Source organism: Cygnus olor, chromosome 16 (assembly GCF_009769625.2).
Source record: "Cygnus olor isolate bCygOlo1 chromosome 16, bCygOlo1.pri.v2, whole genome shotgun sequence".
NCBI lineage: Eukaryota > Metazoa > Chordata > Aves > Anseriformes > Anatidae > Cygnus > Cygnus olor.
In genome coordinates, this window is record NC_049184.1 from 14,572,028 (window position 1) to 14,589,386 (window position 17,359).

Below are 17,359 nucleotides of genomic sequence, written 5' to 3' on the forward strand. Positions count from 1 at the left end.
TTTTCTTCTTAGGCAATTGTGAAAGATCTGGACTTACTACAAGGGAAGCGTGTTTTTTAAGTCCTGAGAAGCTGTAATGTTGTTAGAGAGAGACTGCTAAAGAAGCTTAGCTACCAGGAGGGCCGCACGAGCAGCAGGCACGCAGCCTCTCCTGCCTCCCTCGCCAGGGAGCAGCCGGCTGCAGGTCCAGGCGAGGCTAACCACAGCGCCGCAACTCCTGCACAGCACGGAGGGCTTAGCAGTGTTCACATCTCAGGTGCCTTCCTGACAAACACAGATATTTCTTTTCATTTTCAATGGAAATAACAGCACTGTCTTTACTGCACCTTTCTTCACCGTTAGTAGCAGCACTGCCACTCCGATGGCCGAGACGTGCGAGGAGACGGAGCGGCTGCGCTGCACTCTGCCGATTTCAATGTCATTTTACGCAACGTCCAGACTGCTCCATGGGTTTCAGTTGCACAGCAGCATCAGCTCATTTTGCCAGGGCAAATTTCCACCAAGAAAACCTCACTTTTAACCTAACGGATGGCTCTTATGCCCTTAATAATATGCTTTAACTTCTGGTTAGCCCTGAAGTGGTCGGGCAGTTGGACTTGATGGTCTTTGAAGGCCCCTTGCAACAGAGCTATTCCATGCTAATTCCCATTCCCGTGCTCTGAAGCAGATTGCACAAAGGAGAAACAAGCCTCACTTCAGCGTACAAGGAGGAAGAGAACCTGAGGTGATGCAGCAACAGAAAATACTCCTTTCGGCGGTCAAGACAAAGTTACACCGACTGCTGCGGACCATGAAAACAAGAGAACATGAACAAGAGGGACCTTCAAAAAGCTACATGGTACTGCGGGAAACCTTAGGGAAAAGCCATCGCTGCAATAAACTGGAATTTATTTCTGATTAAGCAGGTACAGAACAAACCTACTCCACGCCAGGAGTCACAAAGTCACTTCTGGTTAGATCAGAGCACAGTCAACTTCATCTCCTCCTTCCTGCTGCCGCCAGCGGGGCACCAGCCGCAGGGCGCCCCGGGCTCTCCTGCACCGCAGCCGGCAGCTCCCCGGCTCCGTGTCACACCCTGCCTGGAGTTACCCCCGGGTATCTCACTGCACGGCATTCAGAACAGAACCAAAGGGAGAGAAAACGAAAGGAAAGAAAAAGGAAGTGTTTAAAAAAAATCAAGATTAATGGATGTCACCTGGTTCCAAACAACTCGTATTGTTGTACGTATTACAACTACGGCACGAAGTTTCGTAGCACACCTGAAGAAACACGCTCGGTGCTCTTTCAACTATTTTGCTCATACCAACACCAGGTCTTCTAGCTTCATTTGTTCTGCAAATTTGCATCCAATTTATCTAAAACGTACTACATTTTCCACATACGCTGGCTGTAGGTACTGTTCAGCACCTTTTCTTCCTCCAACCGAGAGATATAAGCCAACTTTTCCTTACAGAAATCAGACTTTCCCAGACCTACCCTTTTTGATAAACCAAATTTTTTTCCTCCTGTCCGCCCTAACCTCTTCTGACGTGTGCCGGAGAACCATCATTATTCAACAACTGCACTAACGGAGCTGTCATCGTCCTGCTCCAGAGGTCGTCAGCAGAAAGCGAAGCATCTTCAGGATGCCTTGCTTCAAAAGCTACGTCACGTACGTGAGCTATGCCACACCTACCAAATATTTAAAGAATTACTGCTGCAATTAAGGCAAAAAATACAATTAGTAAACAGAATAGAAACTCCCAGGTTTTTTTATTCTCACATCCTTATTTGCTCACATCACTTCCAAGATGAACCAGTATTAGAAAAATGATGTGAAAGGCTGAAGGTAAACCACACTGGCGAGTAACTGCGCTCTGACAAGTTCTGTTACCTGTTATACTCTTCGTAAACGTTCTCCTAGCTGCCTTGAAATACTTGAGTTTTAGCTAAGACATCTACACATGAAAACCTTGTTCCAAGAGGCTTTTAAACTACAGAAACTGAGGACACGTCCTTACAAATCCTATATCCCAGAAGAATCGTTTCTCCTTCATTGTACCACAGAAACAAAACCCTACGTCGAAGCGTTGCACCGTAACTCACGCATGCCTTCTACTAAAGTTTGAATCAAAAGTTGGTAAAGGGTAATTGCAGAAAGCTGTAAACAGACCTTTCTGACTTTAATCCTGAAGAGCATGTTGACTCCAGACAGTTTTAACACATAAATACCCGTGTAAGGCTGACCTAAGAGCCACGGAATTAATTCCAAACGCACACATCTTTCTCCCACAAAGAAGGCCAAATTCATTTCCCTTTGGAACAGAGGATGGGCGTCCAGCAGTGAAAGTTTTAATAAAGTCTCCACTGGATTCTCTGAAGTACGCGTTAAAAAACAGTTATAAAATAAATGAAGTCCCAGGCAACCCAACTTCCCTGTTAATTCAGGTCTAGCCTGAGATAAGGCCCATCAGTACGGTCTGAGGTTGCACTGAAACTTGGAGCAAACTTAACTACAGCGCCGCGAGTGTCGTTGCTCTAACAAGCTTAGCAGATTAAAATGTAGCCAAGTCTGACTGACCAACCTGTTATAAAAACTTGTGACCTTGAACCTTACACTAGAGTAAGATTCAAACCTACTAAAGAATGGTTTCTATATCATGAAAAAAATTAACTATTAGATTTACATTTTCTATCCCCTCAACTAGAAAAATTATTCTTTAAAAGCCTGTTTTAGGATAGATTCCCTACTTAGGATTCCATTTCTCCTACTTAATCCTTTAGCAAAATTAAATTATTGCTTATGACATTACAGTAGTTTATATGGCAGAGCGCAAATGTCACAAATTATATATGGCAATGGAAATAACTGCATTTGCTTACTCAGCTATTTAAAAATTTAAGAAAAAACAGCAGTTCTGTTGGTTGCCTCATTATTACTCTTAAACGTTTCTCCATAAACATCTACGCGGTGTTTGGATCGCTGACCACTCATAGCACGAAAGTGCACGAAAACCAATCAGAGAAAGCATTCAGTGCTGCGGGTGAGTGATGCTAACGCCACTTATTTCTTCTAAAGAATGAGATCGTGCACTTTTTTAAAAGCGTCTATTCAGAGGTGCAGCTCCTTCCATGCTAGGCGAGTTGAACAAACTGTATTATTAAAAAGTCCTATTGCTACTAACACCAACGTAGCCAAAGCATTACACTTCAAATACAGAAGTGTTAGAAGAAAAACATGGATTTACTCGCATAAAAACACAGCTGACACTGCTAAGCCACACTTGTGGGTAAGACGACTGAAGGTGGTGTATTAAAAGTCCAAACCCAGGCACCCATGGGGCAGAAGGTCCATCAAACCGGATCACGCTGTCAAAAACAGGAGCACCAAACCTTCACGGACTGCTCCAAGCACCTTGCTGCTTTGGGGGGCCAGGCCGAGCTCTGTGTAGGTGCAGACAAGCCGTGCAGGAAAGCCAGGCAGCTCCAGGTGGGTCACGGAGGCCCGGCCGCCCAGCAGCACCTTCTTGCAGCACAGGCGGTTTTTGGCGAGCCAAAAAGAAGGAACAAAGAAAGGTTACGCAGTACATCTCAGAAAAGCCACGTAAGCAGTCTGAGACACAAAAAAAAAAAAGACGCCGTGACATTCCCAAACACGAACCCATCTTTCAAATTACAAACTGTCCACCAAAGGGAAAGAGATTTATTAGAAATTAATTTGGAAGGGCAGGGCGAAATTGCCCCGTGCTCATCTACAGCAGCAAGAGAGGGAGAAAAAAAATCCATCTATCTTCTTTTGCTACCAGCCATGGAGGCAGACAAAAGGTACGTTCTTCCGCCCACACCAGAAGAGGAATATAGGAGTATGGTTTTACGCAGTGCAAATGGTAGACCTGAATTATTTCACAACTAATCGATTATTGCAATTGTCTGTCATTAAATAAACTCTTGGCCATTTCAATCATGAAGTTTTTGTTAATGACTTAAGAGTTTAACGCATAAAAAAGCAAAAACGACGAGGCTGTACCAACAACAGAAGGTAATTTGCACGCATTCAACCTGATCTAAAATGATCGAGTCGAACGTTTTATTTTGAAAACCTTTACCTCTCTTTTCAGGTCATTAATCTCTGCCATTCAGCTGTCTGTTAATTATCTCTTCCCCAGGCCAGCACACAGATCTCCCTCTTCAAAAGTCAGGAACAAAAACGCAAAAGAAGCAGAACACCAGCAGAATTTCGAAAGCCAAGCTCCCAGACGCAGCCACCCACCACGCCACGCAGGTCAGGAAAAAAAAAGGACTGAAGTGCCTTTGTCCGACACCAGGAACCAACGTAACCGTCTCTGTTAAGCCACGTCCTCTCTTCCTATTTCACAGAGTAAGTAGGTATTAAAAATCTACAAAATTTCACCTTTTTTTTTTTTTTTCCCTTAACCGATCAAGACAGAAAAGAAGCAGCTTCTCTTCTCTGACATACTTTTACCTCAGGTATCCGATCAGGTCTCCCCAGCCTAAGACAGCACTCAAGGATTCGAGCAGCACTTGTATCCTTCAGCTGCGAAGACTTTCATTCCAAAGACCTGGCCTTTTGCACAGTTTAAAAATTAGGCATCTCTAAAAATCCCTTCTCCTCCTACTTACTCAACTGCATTTCCCCGGTTTTTGTGGAGCGGGGAGGAGACTTCACTGTTTCATCATTTCACTTCCTCACAGAAACTGCCGGAGAAAAGAACATTTTAATTTCCTCCCGTACGAAACAGAAAACCCAAGCTTCTAGCAGGCATTCAAAGGCTTCTTTATCAGACCAGAAAGAAACAAAGGCAAAAAAAAGCACAACGGATTTGTTTTCTTTTCAGACAAGATTAGATACTAAGAAGGTACGTTTGAAAACAACAACAACAAACCACCGGGATGTTTTTCCCTTCCTATTTTCCAGGTTGCATCCACACAAGAAGTGAAGCCCCCAAAGGAGTCACCAGGAAGAAGCGGGCCCCAAGCAGGTGGGAGAAACCCCTCCAAACCCTGGTGCTGGGCTGCTGTGAGGGGGAGCGGGCACGAGCAGAGCACCTCCAGGCCCAGGTAAGGATCTGTGAGGACTGAGACCACCTACGGGCGGCTTTTGTGCGGCCAGTGTCACCTCGGCTCTGGACGACGCTGCCGCAGCAAGCGCAGGACCCCAAGGCACACCCCTCACCTCCGCAAGCAGGAGGCAGCTTGAAAAGCCCCACGAGCACAGAGCAGCAGAACAGAAACAAACAATAACCAGGTGAAAGTCATAACTATGGATTTACTAAGCCAGCTGATACAAACAAAAAAAGGTGGAGATGCGAAACATTCTTCGGTCGCCTTCATGCTACCGATTCCGTCTCCCTGGGCAGCGCCAAACGCTGCCGAAATCACCTCCACGGGCACGAGGAGCTTCGTAGCTGCCCGTTCAGCTACCCAGCACGCTGGTATCCTGAGCGGAAAAGGAGTTATATTTTCACAACACAATCTGAACCGACCGGCACAGTTTATACAACCCGGACTGTAGTTTTCTACAGTTTCCTAAAAGTACCTTGGGGCTGACGACACACATTTGGTGCCTAGCAATTAAAAACGTCTTTCACAGCACCGAATAAAGTCTCTGTGAATGATTTACTAACGTAACTCTCTTCTTATTACACCCCAACACGTGAACCAGCGTACAATCCCCGTGGTCGAGTCAGTCGGGACCGCGATGTGCTCCGGACCCAAGACCTCGCTCGTTGTCTCTGCCGGGCTCATTTGGCTGGAAACGTCCAAAATAAAGCCCGGGGGCTGGTAAAGCGTGGTTTCCATTTGAGCTGCCATTTTCTCACAGGGGATAAACTCCTCGGTATTTTCTAACTACACGGCGTGGTCTCACCAACCCAAGGTTTATGTTACCCTGCCCTCCCTCCTGCCCAGAGCGTACCGATAGTTATTCCCACTCTTCTCTCCCCCTGCCCACATTTCACCTGCAAGCCGTGCGGTGAGGTTTGTCTTCAGCTCCACCGCTCACTCTGGCACCACTATTTCCTGGCTATTTACAAAAGAAGCAAGCCCGTAATTTAGAAACCCTAAGGTAACGGAATGGAGCTGATTTTCCCACTCCTCACCGGTGATTAACAACAAGACACAGCGGGAATTTGAGACCGCGGACTTGGTTTGCAAACCTGGCACTTAGGGAAAAAAGCGCCTTTCAGACTGACTGTAACTGAGTTATTTCAACGCGTATGTTTTTTATAAGGTAAGTTTTCCGACTGCAATCACACTTCAGAGGAATCAGGACAAAACCACCGCTATTATACTACCTCGTAATTTAATCGCTGCCATTCCTAGTACACGTGGCTTTTAGTTTTGGTGTAAAGCGTAGCATTATCACATTTAGCCTTTTTTTTTTCCACCCAAACAGCTGAGAACGAAGCCAGAAAACCCTACGGTTTTTGTGACTGTCGTTTTGATTCCTCCCTCTGATCCTAACTAACACCAGAGTAAAATATCTCCTTGCTCTGCCCGTACCCGTGGTGTGATGCTGTGAACGCGAAGCTAAAGCACCGGTATCCTCACGATCTGGGAGCACCTCCTCCTGAAGACCCCCAGAGGACCAGAATTTGTTGCAAAATACCACTGTTCCCTTACTCAGGGTTACTTTTAAGCAAGTTTATATATCTATACATTTAAGCAGCTTCGTAACGGCGAGGAAGGAAGAGTGGAAGCCACCACTGAAAGATAATTTTTGACACGCAAGAGGCTTTATGCAGAAGATGTCAGCAGAACAAGTCACGGGAAGAAACGTGGTTTTAAGATACGGAGCCCAGTTTCCTGCATCTAAGTTGCACCTGAGAGGACAGCTACGGGAGACGCCGGGATTTTGTCACGCGAGGCATTTCATCCAACACGTCCCGTTCCAGGGCTGGTAACAAAAAATAAAGTCATGCGGATCGTTGTTCCTGTTATCTGAACCGCTCAGGGAAATGATGACGTGTGCTTGGGAAACTACAACCACGCAGCTCCCAAACAACTTCTGATTAATTCAGCTTGCCTGGTTTTCCTACGCTAATTGTCAACAGCAAATGTTGTGGCAAAGCAACTTTTGTAAGGGCCATGAGTATGAATTAAGCGAGCACGGAAATAAGGAACTCGGTAAGGAAAGAAAAAAGACTGAGGGAGAGAGTCATTAACAAAGAGGAATATTTTCACTATCATCCAGGTCAAGTATTTCTGTTCAACATGCATTTATATGGCATATTTATTATATAACATGCATTTATTTTGTAATTTATCTACCTAAAGCTAAGTACGGTATTTCCTGGCACTAACTTCAGGGCCTCCAAGAAGAACCACCAGCCTGTTTGCCAAACCGAACCCCCGTGATAAGGAAAGCAGCTTTCTAAAGAGAAGACGTGGTTCATCGCCTGCTTTTCTTCCCCCGCTCAGCCCCGTAACTGGAGGCACACGCTGCAGTCACGCTCGGTGGAGAAACAGCTTCGCCGTGCGACTGATGGAGTTGGGTGGTTATCACGTGGAAAGCACTCCTAAAGCTCACGAAGAACGGGAACTCGAAGCGAACCTGGAACTCGAATCAATTCAGTGTTTTTAATAGTCACTGAATCGGGTTTTTCGACTCAATTTAGAGCAGAAAATATCACCAGATATCGCCGGTTACTGCCCATGAGAAACCGGTCACCTCGGCTGTAACCGAGGCACCAAGCGATGCCGTGCTCCCTTCCCTCCCTAGCAATGAGCAGGACAGGAGAGGCCAAACGGGGCAAGAAGGAAAAGAAACCCCTAAGGAGGAAAAGAAACAGACCGCTGCCCCACCGACGTCCCCGAGCAGCGAGGACCCCTGCCTGAAACGCAAGCCCGTCGTGGCGGGCGAGGCGAATCGAGCCGGCGCACGGGTGCTCGCTCCGACCTGGCGCCGTGTCAGGACGGCACCAGCCCCTGCTGGATCCGAACTAGAGCAAAACTGAAAAAAAAGTAGTTTCAATTCCCTGTGCAAGACAGCGGCTGATTTCACAAGGACCCCGCGTGCCCTTCCCAAGCACGTGAATGCGCGCTGATTTTATTTCACGCGCCTTCTGCCCGCTGCTATCGCAGCCATCACGTGTCGGAGACGCACAGCGCGACCCGATCGAGATCTCCACCACGTCCCGTTCCGCTTCTCATCCCGCTTCTTGCGTCTCTTAGCAGCAGCAGCAAGAACACCAACTTCCACGCTGCCCTCGTGACTTCAGAGAAGCGAGATTAAGACATTTCTTAACGTGTTTGTTAAATCCCTTAACTGCCCGCCAAGCAAGAACAGACGAAACCTGAAATTATAAATATCTCACGCGGTGCAACCTTGCCTTGGTGGAAGGCATTTCCCACACCTGGCACGTTCCGGATGACTGCAGCCATCATCGCAAGCGACCGCCCACCAAAGCAGCTGGAGTTCGGCCTCCCAAGTCCCCCTTCTCCCGACGTGCAGCTTTAAACCTCCTTATGTTTCTCCAGGAAATGTTCCTAAATCCCCACGCTGTGAAAAGCAGATTCCTAAGGAAATCTCGTTAATGTCTGGCCCAGCCCAGGCCAAGGCCCACACGTATGTTACACACCCCGTGCTGGAATTGTGGCACAAAAACTGCGAAATATTTCCAAGCATAAATAAGATTGCTAAGGTATTGCCATCACAGGAACAGAAAATCCTGGTAAGACATCAAATAAGCAATGACAGACGGAAAGAAAAAGAATATTTTCCTTTGAAATACAGCCAGAATGTAGAGACTTAAAAGGAGAAAAGCAAACAGACCTGTGCAAGTTTCTCCTTTTTGTAACTTCCTACCTGGCTCCTGTAACATCAGTGAACTCTGGGCTCTTCCTACCCTCACGGCGAAGTATTACCATCCTATAGGTCCGACACGTTCCCCTTTCCTATCCTGGCCGTATTTCTGGCCACAAACGTGCCAGAACATCACCACTACCAGGTAACGCAGCTGCAGGAAGACACAGGCGAAGCCAAGCGAGGAAGGCGTGACAAAAGCAAAAGCAGGATGCTGCACATCAGCGTTCCTGGATCGAGCAGTTAGCCACCGCTTCTTCCTACATCCTTCACAGACGTAGAAATACGCGCTGTGTGCCGCCTGGAACCAACCTCCTCACGCCTAAATCACCCACCGGGCTTGGTGCCGCAGGTAAGGCAAGGCAGGGGCACGCTCTGCTCGGAGGGAGGGGAAGAGCTGAGCCGAGGGCTGCAGCGGGGAAGCACCCGGGTCTGGCTGCGGCTCTTCGGCCAGCTCCCGCCCAGCGCCACGGCGCCCAGCTGGGTGCAGAGCCCGACCTTCAGAGCCATCGGGCAGCCACAGCAGCGCCAGCCCGCGAAAGCAGGCTCAGGACAGCTCACCTCGTGTCGCTGCGCGGAGTTTTTAGATCAGAACGATGTATCATGCCATAAAACAATGAGCTGGCGAGCAGCGCTTCGGGAAGAGGCGACTAAATGCCACTGGGGTTTTTACTTGCTCCATCATTCACCCAACAGCATGCAGTCGCAGTGCTGAGTTAAGAAGAAATCTTTCATCAAAAACCTGTATTCTCATCACAACAGATTTGAGCAGGTGATGAAAGGGAAGGAAGGGAACAGCTGCTCATTTAGGCTGACCTGGGCCGAGAAGCCTCGCGCTGCTCGCGTGGGTACCGCCGTGCCGCTGCACCTTCAGGTCACAAGAAAAACCTGCAGCTTGAAGAAAAAGGCACTGAATTTTAATGCTGCCCTTACAGCGTGCTGGCGTTCAAAGTGTTTCGGCATCTCCGAAGAAGGCAGAGAAGGATTTTACACAGGCACGTTTTAGTGCAATGCAGATAAAAGTTCAGTGCAATTAGGAGAAGTGGCCAGGGCACGAGAAATCTGAACGCATCCTAAAGCAGGCCTACTCGCCCCAGCCCAGGAAAAACCTGCACAGCACCAGCGCACTAAAACCCCGCTACCTAACATCAGGAATTATTATTTAGCTACTGGATGCAGAGAAGAAAACCGTTACTCTTTTTGGTAGCTATTATCACTTTATTAAAATATTTCAGCAATGTTTTGAAGAATTTACCTTCTGGAATGTAATTCTTTGCTATCAGCTTACACTGTCTGCGATAGGAAACAGAGCGCCTCTCGAGCTAAAATGTGTACTTTCGAACAAAAACAGATGAAGCCCAGCTGTGAAGATAACAGTCCGACTGAACTTCCGAGTTCATCTTAAAATATACCACTATTCAAAGCCTGCCTTTCAATAACAAACCCAGTCGCTGGTTAGCAGACCAGCGGCACACGGCAGCCGAGGCAGTAACAAAACCCTCACAGAAAACACATTAAAATAACAGCAAGAATTCCCATGCAGCTCCCGAGCGGCTGCGAGCATCAGCAACCTGCTGATAGCCACGCACCAACATCGCTCCTCCACTTCCTTTCTACTTCAAGCCTTTTCTTTTGCAAACATCCAGTCACCAAATCTTCCCGAAATCGGAGAAGAGCTTTGTTGGCCAGCGCAGGCAGAGAGTTAAACATGCAAAGCATTTACAGGGACGCTTCTAAACCAATATTGCTTAATTCACCTGATTTAAGTTACCGGAGCACAAGGGAAACACTTTTCCTATGTTAAGGTAAAGAAGTGCTCCGTTCTGCTCCGGTCCTCAGCATTCGGCACGCCCCTCGTACCTCCGCCCAGACTTTGCCACGACCCCTGCGTGTCCTGCAGCGCAGGCGGTCACACAACTAATTCCCGAGGCTGCCGTGCGGTCCGCTGCGCTGCTCCGCGCCGTCTGCTTCCAGGTTAGGGGTCCCACGCCAAAGGTGAGGCCACCTGCCGAACAGAACGCGAACCCGGCTTTGAAAACGCCTCTTCCTCGGGTGAGGCCTCCCGGGAACGGGCGGCCCCGCTCCCGAGCTGCCCAATTCCCACCCGCTCGGTGGCAAAGAGCTGCAAAGGGGTGCTGGGCTCAGCAGAGGAGCGCAGCTACAAGCGGCGAGGCCAGCCTCCTGGCTGCCCAAACACACCGAAAACACGTTTTGACCCGGATGTCAACGTTAAAGAGACTTAACTAAGAGAAAACACCAGGAAACCGAGGGAAGCGCAGCATTTATCGCAGGCCGGTTACAGTATTGCTGCATGTTAAGGTATTTAGGTGGACAGAAGGGGTTTGCAGAACCACCTGCCATGCTCAAAGCATGCCCACCTTCCCAGAGAGGACGCTCAGGGAACTGAATTCATAAATTAAAAAAAAAAAAAAAAAAAAGCCGTATCGGCAACTTTTACATCTGACCTAAACCAAGATGTAAGTAACCCAGTGAGGCTCCCACTAACATTCACTACCCAAGTGCCCGAACGCAGACAGATCATTTCTTGAAGCTCACAAAGAAGGAATACGAGGATGAACAACGTCCTCACTGACAACGACCACCTAACACCACGGCTTGCAAGCCCAGCCAAGAGGCTCAGACCCGACCTGCGCACCACCAGGCCCCCACGCCGCCTTCTGCGGCCGCTCCGTCCTTCCGAAACACGCGTGTCCAGCCTCACCGCCGCCACGACGGGCGCCTGCCTTCGGCCCCACAGAAAAGCTTACCCGTGGAGCGGAGAAGTCTCCCCCGCTGCTCTGATCAGCTGCAAAGCCAGCATCTGCAGGCTCCAACCACCTCGGGTAGCTTCGTGACTGACGTTACCGACGGCTGCGCCACCTCGACCACAAACCGCGCCGGCTCGCTCACGCCGTGCTAGGGAAGGAGGCTCACCATCTTGGTGAGGTTTCTCGGCTTTTAGGGCAGCCTGAAAGGGCGTTTATGCTTGTGGGGAGTAATTAACGTGGATGTAAGGGCTACGTGGAGACAAAACGTACTACAAAGACGCTGCTTTTTGCAGCCGTTCCCTGATAAAGGCTGGTTAAATATAGCAGCAGCCGCCCCGTGAAGTTAGGAAATCTCCACCTGGGTTTTACCACTGCTTCGGACCTGCAGTTCATCGATAAAACACAACAGAAATCAGGAGGAAAAAGGACGGACTTGCAGCACCTCCCCTTCATTTAAATGCCACGGACAATCCCCAAGACGAAGTAACGGATGGAGGGAAGAGACATTTATTTACGCTTGCAAACAGCTGTGTGAGTCAAAGCCTCACCTCCACGCTCGGGGTTACCCACACTGCAGGCTGCTCAGCCAACATCACGACACGTTTCTCTGAAGTCCTCAGAGCACCACGAGAAAACCGCAGAAAGCTGCTCAATAAAATTAAACTTCTTTGCATTCTATACTCTATCAAAATCAATTTCTCTTTCACTCCAGCTTCCGTCGCCCCTCTTTTCTCCCTCCCAAAGCAGGGCGTACTTAAATTATTAGAACTAATTCATCAATGCAAATTAATTTGGTGTCTGTTTCTCAGAACCTCTCAGATTAGGACTCCACCATTTTCTACCAGAGGTAAACAAAAAAGTAAACAGCGATGCTAAGCAGCCTGAAACCAACGGATGCCTTAAAACTGTAAAACACCCCTAATGAAATTGTTGTGACCGTAATAATTTCCACTTAAACGTGGCTGACACTACGTAAGAACCTAAATAGGTACAACCTTGATATGTTTCAAAAGGAAAATCTCTTGGCTCCGTTCACATCTGGCTACTTGTGAGAGCTTCACTTGCCCAACGAACCGGGTGAACCACCAGCAGGTGAACGTGGCCTGCAAGATTTTGCCTCGGTAGCAGCAAACTCGTATGGTATTTAAACACACAGACAATGTTTTTATTTCCTAAAGATAAACCAGCACGGGAACATTTGACAGACATTAGCTAGGAGAATTATTTTATACTGCTGCATGATTATGTACCCAATGTACGCAGTTTTCTTCAGCTTTACCGCACAAGAACGGCTATTAAGCACAGACGGCTCTACAGCAACGTCTCTCAGCACGCATTACCCCAAAATTAATACCTCCATAAAAACAAACCTAAAAAAACCATAGCACTGGCTAGCTTTCCCTTCTGTGTCACCCAGCGACAGGCAGGCACGGAGGGTTTTCACCTTGCTCTCCAAGGAGGGAAGGGCTCCCCCAGCAATAAAGCCCACGGCACTGTGTCGCCAGGAACACGGCAGCGAGGTATCGATAATCAGAAAGGCAGGAGCACGGCGTTACCAGCGAACTCCCTGTCTCTGCTTCATCCCGTTACGTTCGACATCACCGGGATTTCCTGCCTGGAATTCTTAACGCGAGAGCCACAAAACGCCGCGCAAATAATTAGAATAATGCTGCCTTCGCGAGTTTCTTATTGTAAAGCTGGATTTACTTTCTGGTAATACGCCGCTCGTTAAGCACGGCATAACCTGAGCAGTTCCGAATCATTTTTAAAAAAAATTAAGTAGAACAACGAAAGGAAGGGGAAGCAAAAACCCTCCGAGATCCCTCCAGCGAAAGCCAGTCATGGTGAATCACAGTCCCCACGGCGCACAAACGGCTTTCATTTAGGATTCACCTTTCCAGGGCCTTTGCTTTGTCTCTTTCTCAATCGTTACAGCCCCGAGCCTGAGGATCCAAGCCCCTAAAACGCTGTGGGGCGGCGGACGAATGCGCTTGTGGGCGGCAGACGAGGAGGAGGAGGAGGAAGAGGAGGAGGAGGAGGAGGAAGAAGGGGTTCCCACCCCCCCAAGCAGGAGCTTCCCAGGGAAGGCGCCGCAGTGCTTCCCAGCGCCGCAGCACGGAGGGATGGATGCTGGCTCCGAAACCCCCTGGGCTCGCCCCCGTGCCCCCAGCCCCAGCCGCATGCCCCCAGCCCCTGGTGCCTCCCCCGAACCCCTCCCGCTGCTCGCCCCCACACCCCCCGTGGCCCCTCCGGCCTCCATTTGGGCCTCAGGGCCCTTCAGGGCCCCTCAGGGCTCAGCCCCCGTCCCCTCAGCCCCCACAGCTTCCCAACCTCCCCTCAGGCCCCCTAGAGCTCCCTCAGCCCCCCACCTCCTCCCAGCCCCATCAGAGCCCCCTCAGCCCCCAACCTCCCCTCGGAGCCCCCTCAGGCCCAGCCTCGCCTCAGTCCCCAACCTCCCCTCCGCCTCCATCCCCCTCAGAGCCTCCGCAGTCCCCTCAGAGCCCCCTCAGCCCCCCCGGAGCCCCCCTCAGAACCTCCTCAGCCCCCAACCGCCCCTCAGGCCCTGTCCCCCCAGCCCCCAGCCTCCATCCGCCTCAGAGCCCCCTCAGAGCCCCCTCAGGCCCCTCAGAGCCCCCTCGGAGCCTCCTCAGCCCCCGTCCCCTCAGCCCCCAGCCTCCATCCGCCTCAGAGCCTCCCCATCCCCCTCAGAGCCTCCTCAGCCCCGTCCCCCCTCAGGCCCCTCAGCCCCCTCACGTCCCCCCCACCTTCCCCCCACAGCGGGGCCGAGGACCGGGCCCTGCGCTACGAACGAGGCCCAGAGGTTGAGGCCGTGCCGGGCTCACCTGCACCCCGCGCCGGGGGTCGGAGCCGGAGCCGGGGCCGGGGGCCGGGCAGCCCCGGTCGGGGCGGGGCGAGGCGGGGGCGGCTCCGGGCGGCGGCGGCGCCCCCTGACCGCTCCTGACGGGACCCGGCGACGCCGACCGCGGGCGGGCGGGGGAGGGGCCGGCGCCGCGCGCAGCACGCACCGCGCATGCGCCGCTCCCGGTCCTCCGCGCGGGCGCGTGCACGCAGCGCGCCGCCCACAGCGGGGGCGCGCATGCGGGGGGAGGAGGGGGGTGAGGAGAGGAGGGGGGCGCGTGCGCAGTGCGGGCGTGGAAGGGAGGGGAGGGGGCGGTAAATCAATCACGCGTGGGGGGTGTGGGCACGGGGTGGGAGGGGGGGCGGGGGGTAAACGCGCGTGGAGGCCGCGGGCGAAAAGCGGCAACAAAACGAAGCTTCCCTGACCGGGAATCGAACCCGGGCCGCTGCGGTGAGAGCGCCGAATCCTAACCACTAGACCACCAGGGACGCCTGGGGGCCGCTGCCGCGCGCCGCGCCTCGAGCTCAGCGCCGCCACCGGGGCTGTGGTGATGGAGGCCCGGCGGCGATCGGGGCCCGGCTCCCGCAGGCCCCCCCCCGGGGGGTGCAGCGGCGGTCCCGGGCCTCCTCAGGAGGCGCTCGCCCCCGGCACTGGCCGGGCTCCGTCAGCGCTCTGTAATCCCTCCTCAGCGCCCTCCTCACGAGCCCTTTCCCTCCAGGCACCACCTCAGTACCCAGCCTGCACGCCCCGGGGCTGCCGGCTCTCGCCTGCCCCAGGAGCTAGGTCCTGAGCCGGTTCCTTTTAATGAACGACCCAGGGCTTACAATTAAAAGCAGGTTGTTATCGAAGCTCAGGGTCGGAGGGTTTTTCCCCGGTTGCCCAACTTTCCCGGTGCTCCCGCCTGCTCCCCGGGGGAACGCTGCGGTTTCCCACCGGCGGGTGAGATCCCGACAGCCCCGTGGGGGGGGGGGGGTCCCGGAGGGGGCGACCCCGGTGCTGGTGTGGGGACACAGCCACCGGTTGCTCGCCCCGGCTTCGGCAGGGCCCTGCCAGCTCCTGCCCTCCCCGTACGGCTCCCCAGACCCTTCCCGGCTGCGCCGCTGACTCACGTTTCAAAGGAACGAACGGAGCCGAAACCCCTTTGCCAAGGGAGCCCCAGCCGCTACTTAAACACCCACCGCGTGCCCTCCTCGCTCCGTGCCCAGCTCCCCACCAGGCTGGCACCGACCCTCCGGGGGACACCTGGTCCCTCTCACCCCCCCCCCCCCCAAAATCCAGGATGTTGCACCCTGGGACCCCCAGGCACAAGCCCACGAGACAAAGAGATGTTGTGGGCGAGCGCTGCGCTCCCCCCGCTGCTCCCCACATCCCACCGCCAGCAGGACCCAGGGGATCGCGGCCGCTGGAGCCGTTGTGCAACCCCTCCTGCCAGAACGAACGTCCCATCCCTTGAAAACACGCTTGCCTCGCTTTTAGCTGGGAGTGGGAACATTGTGCCTGCAGGGAAGAGGGCTTCCTTTATCTTTTTGCAATCAGTTTGCAGCTTTGCCGTTTATCTGCTTAATCCTGCTTCGCGGGAAAGCGATGCAGCCTCGACGAAGCCTCTGCACCTCGTGCTCCCCCCGGAGCCCTCCCATTTTCAGGTGTGGGTCTTCACCGCCTCCTGTGAAGCAACCCAAGTTTCCTTCTGAAACCACCTCCGTGTGGTTTCAGTGCCCTGCACCAGACTTTCCCAAATTCTGTCCTTTCCAGCGCACGAAGCAAGGGGACAGGACCCACGTCACCTTGTGCTCTGAGGCTTAGGAAGCCCCCAGCAACACAAGACATCCAGGGACAAGGACGCAGGAGCTGCTCTGTCCCGCTGGGGTTGCCACCAGAGGCCACGCAGAAGGGACCTCCCCAGTCGGAGCCTCCTCCCCAGTCACAGCAGGGGCTGCCAGGGCCTGGCCCCAAAGGGAAAACGTGTTTTTTTTCCCCTCCGAGAGCTGCCAGGAGCGCTCCTAGAAACCAAGAGGTGACAAAAACACCGCCAAGCCCGTAGGCAGGATGCTAGGTGAGGTTTAATTAGCCTTCCTTCCTCCAACCCACACGAGGTCCCTTGTCGGCAGGTCCCTCGCTGCCACATCTCCTCCACAAATTGCTCTGCGCCCAGGTGCGACACCAACCCTTCTGCCCTTAGACCCAGTTGCAGAGATGGAGTTTTACACGCAAAAGTCAAGTGGGAAAAGAAAAAAAAAAAAACCACACACACATCAAAACAAACCAACAAAACCCCAAACCCCACAAAAACAAAACCCTCGCCACCGAGCAGACGGTTCTAACTTAGCCAAGCAACCTCTCCCTCTGCAAGCACAGCACCACAAGCAGCTAGCGGCTCTGCTGTCCTGCTGCCCCTCCCAATTTGAGAGCAGCTCCCACCCCAAGTCATACACTCGCTGCTTCCCCCCCACAGCGCTGCTTCACTCAGTAGCGACTGCCAGAGCTTCCAAGAAGCTGATTCCCGGAGGTATCACGCTGTAAATCTGAGCCAGCACCACAGCTGCTGCTTTTCCGCGTTAGAAGTTTCTCCAGCCTCAGCCCCGAGTGCCAAGGGTACTGACTACAGCCCCACGCCCCAAGCTCAGGGAAGTGGCGCGAGGAAGCCCGAGGCACGTCGGGTTCACCTGCGGCACCAGCGGCGAAGGAGCAACGCGCGTCGCTTGGAGGAAACGCACAGGCTTGCCCCTGGCTGAGCACAGCTACGTTTCGGGAACCAGCCGGCGCTCAGCTTCTTGAAAAGGAAAAATCAGACCACAAACACTACTTAACGTGTCACTTTATGAGAAAGTACCCAGTGACCGATGCACAAACAAGTCAGAGGGACCACTGCAGGTGGCTGGGATTCGCCTGACACGCTCGTAACGCACACCTCGGAGCGAAGTTCAGTGC

The 17,359-nt window shown here is 52.3% G+C and overlaps 1 protein-coding gene and 1 non-coding gene across 6 annotated transcripts in view; both read right to left on the reverse strand.

Annotated features, from left to right (window-relative positions):
- The window catches only part of DNAJC5 (DnaJ heat shock protein family (Hsp40) member C5), a 31,313-nt gene extending 16,772 nt beyond the window's left edge, over positions 1 to 14,541 (reverse strand). The window contains exons 1-3 of one of the 5 annotated variants that reach the window (XM_040575400.1): positions 14,415 to 14,490; positions 9,620 to 9,697; positions 9,365 to 9,514 (exon numbers count right to left, since the gene is read on the reverse strand). The gene's annotated coding sequence lies outside the window, so the exon portion shown is untranslated. Of the gene's footprint in view, positions 1 to 4,462; positions 4,636 to 9,364; positions 9,515 to 9,619; positions 9,698 to 10,560; positions 10,808 to 13,464; positions 13,569 to 14,414 lie in introns of those variants that run through there. The other 4 variants (XM_040575399.1, XM_040575398.1, XM_040575401.1 and 1 more) reach the window with 4 other exon arrangements.
- Positions 14,542 to 14,847: 306 nt separating this feature from the next.
- TRNAE-CUC lies at positions 14,848 to 14,919 on the reverse strand. Its single transcript has one exon. It is a non-coding gene; the product is annotated as a tRNA-Glu (tRNA).
- Between the last annotated feature and the right edge of the window lie 2,440 nt (positions 14,920 to 17,359).